Source organism: Budorcas taxicolor, chromosome 4 (genome assembly GCF_023091745.1).
Source record: "Budorcas taxicolor isolate Tak-1 chromosome 4, Takin1.1, whole genome shotgun sequence".
NCBI lineage: Eukaryota > Metazoa > Chordata > Mammalia > Artiodactyla > Bovidae > Budorcas > Budorcas taxicolor.
The window spans coordinates 116,935,712-116,938,983 of NC_068913.1; the positions used below are offsets into that span (position 1 = coordinate 116,935,712).

Below are 3,272 nucleotides of genomic sequence, written 5' to 3' on the forward strand. Positions count from 1 at the left end.
GACAGTTCTTCTGTACAAAGAGCTAGAATACCCAGAACACTCTTCTGTGTAGTCTGGCCACCTCTTCTCTTCTTAGTCTCTTCTGCTTCTGTTAGGTCCTTACTGTTTCTGTCCTTTACGTGCCCATGCCTGCATGAAATGCTCTCTTGACATCTTCAGTTTTCCTGAAGAGACCTCCCGTCTTTCCCATTCTATTGCTTTCCTCTGTTTCTTTATTTTCTTCTTCATGCTTCTCATTGCCTCTTTGTTTAGGTCTTTATTCAAAATTGGCTGTCCGGAATGATTTGGTGTCACATGAACAAAACTAAGTCTACGCAGCAGCCTTCTCTTCCTCTGCGGTGGGTTTCTTTCCTGTGGGCTTCTTTTCAGCTGCTGGTTTCTTGGTCCCTGTGGCCTTTGTTTCCCACTAAAGGCTTCTTCAACGTCATATCACCAACAGCTGTCTTTGTTTCCCACCACAGACTTCTTGCCTGAACCCCCTTCTCATCTGATTTCACGTCCAGTGCCGCTGCTGCCCTATCCATCCAGATTCTGTGGCTCTTGGCCTGTCCAAGAATGGTGTTCTGGTGCATGGTCTTTGCATATGGGTTGAGCTTCAACACGATTCTCAGGTTTTCCAGTGTAATTTTCCTTCAGGACTCTGCGATGAATCTTCTTGCGTGGTGCTTAGAGCTCTCTTTGGATTTCTGGGCTTTTCAAGATCCCACTGAGGTCTGTATTCAGCATCTTGTGCCCGGGGAGGCTGCTTGATGCCAAGTGCCATAGAGTTCATCCAAGTTCGGAAGGCCCTTTTGGTCCAAATGCAGAAACGTCCCACATGACCACCAGGAGCAGGTTTCAGAATGTTCAGCTTGCTTCTATTAAGCAAAGTACTTCCAGGGATGTTTCTGAAGGCCTTGATGGTACCACTGTCCTCATTCTAGATGAGGCAGGGTCCCCTCTGCTGGATACGGTGAAGATTTCTCATTTTGTCTTTGCCAGCTCTGATTTGCTAGGAGACGTCAACCTTTCTGATATCATTTCAGGCCTTAAGTTTCTTCAGAAGCAGAACAGCCTCCTTGGTCTTCTTGCGGCCTTATGCTTTATCTTCGACTAGCAAAGGGAGTTCAGAAACAATGGACGGTGACCTTTAGACACGACTGGCGCGGGTAAGGCCAAGGCGGCCAGCACAGAGCAGATGGCATCTCGCTGCTGCGCTGGTGACAGTGTTGCCAGGACTTGGTGGGTGCGAACATGCGTCCCCCACGACACATATTTCCAGAAGCACCCTGGCCAGAACGGTGAGTCCTGCCCCCTCGAACCCTGGGAATTCGAGCCACAGCTCTGCCGGTACCCTAAGCCTTGGCATGGGTTTGATGACCTGCTAATTCACTGACAGCGTAGGGCTGTCTGCTGTTTCTCCACAAGTTGGTGTGAACACAGTTAACAATATCTGGTAGAATGGGAGCCTTGAACACAGCAGGCATAATGACCTTTTGGCCAGATGGCTCTCGCTTTTTGGAGCACACGTGCCAATGGCAGGGAGAGGGGCAGGCCACGCTCCTCTCCTGTTTTCCTCTATTTCTTTGCATTGCTCACTTGAGAAGGCTTTCTTATCTCTCCTTGCTGCTCTGTGGAAATCTGCATTGAGTTGTGTATATCTTTCCCTTCTCCTCTGTCTTTTGCCTCTCTTCTTTCTTCAGCTACTTGTAAAGCCTCCTCAGACAACCACTGTGCCTTGCATTTCTTATTCTTTGGAATAGTTTTGATCACTGCCTTGTGGACAGTGTTATGAACCTCTGTCCCTACTTCTTCAGGCATTCTGTCTGCCAGATCTAGTCCCTTGAATCTATTTGTCACCTCCATTGTATAATCATAAGGGATTTGATTTAGGTCACACCTGCATGGTCTAGGCTCTTTAATTGAAGCCTGAATTTTGCTATAAGGAGCTCATGAGCTGAGCCACAGTCAGCTCCAGGTCTTGTGTGCTGATTGTAAAGAGCTTCTCCATCTTTGGCTGCAAAGAATAGAATCAGTCTGATTTCAGTATTGACCGTGTGAAGAGCTGTCTCTTGCTACTGTATTTATCTATTCTTTTTCAAATTCTAAATATCACAGCGAATTTCTTTTATCAGCACTTATACACACTTTCAACAATGTGTACAGTGTTGTACTTTTTTCTTTTTCCCTCCATTGTTTGATTATATTTATTCAAGTGGAATTTTGTGTCTCCCGGAGCTTTGAGAATTTAAAAATCATCATTGAAGACATTTTTCCACCCTGGGTTACAACCCTTTTCTCCAGAGGCAGCTCTCACTAGATTCAGAGAACCAACCCCTCCCCTTTACACTTGGACTGAGGGTCAGTGTCCCCCCTGAAGAACTCCATCCTGGCTAACTCATCTTCCTTTGCTGATTTCTCTGAACCCTGCAGCCAACTTTGGGAAGACACCTTCGTTAAACATCCCTAATTTAATTTTTGAAGACGTGCTGTTCATATCAGTGTCCTGACCGACACAGTCACTGGTGCCTGAAGCGTGGGAGGCAATTGGAATTTCAAAAGGGGACCCTGGGATTCAAGCTCATGCCTGGCTTGAATGTATCGATTATCTCCTCATGGTGAGACAATGGCTTTGAACAGAATAGGCTGAGCCTATGAGAAAGGTACATTGGACACCAAGGGGGTGTGGTGTCGGTTTATGATAGTTACAACGAGGAATGTGGGAAACATGACAAGTCAAGGAAAGGATGAAAAAGACCTTGTTTCATTCATTCTCAGTGAGCCGTCTTAGCGATTCCATAGGAGCGTCTGGCCTTGAGGAATGACTCTAGTACTTCGAGTCAGAAAAAGAGAGTTCTGATTCCATTTCTTCTAATAATTTACTCTCTGACCTTGGGAAATTAGTCTTGCACTTTGAATGGCACGTGATTCTACATGAACGCAAGTTATTTCTATGCTTATATTTCTCTGTCTCTCTTTTTCATCACTACCTAACTTAGAAAGTATCTCTTTCTCTATATTTCCTTAAACATATTTTGAAAGCTCTGTGTTATGACTTGTCGGAAACAACGCTATTACAGAACAAGAACCCACTGGAAATGCCGTGATTTTCTCTGCTGGAGATGGCAGAGCTTGGCACTCTAGTGCTGATGGAATTAGATCTGAGAAGCCAGCAAGATTCTGCACTCTGGGTGAAACGAGTTAGGTCGAGCCTCGGCCACGTTACCTGCTGAGAGACAGTCTTCACCGGCTCAAGGGGAGAAAGGCCCTGGGGCAGATGTGACTGGCTTAGC

At 46.0% G+C, this 3,272-nt stretch overlaps 1 pseudogene; it reads right to left on the reverse strand.

Moving 5' to 3' along the window:
* Positions 1-310: 310 nt before the first annotated feature.
* Positions 311-1,571, reverse strand: LOC128046365 (60S ribosomal protein L4-like; annotated as a pseudogene).
* Between the last annotated feature and the right edge of the window lie 1,701 nt (positions 1,572-3,272).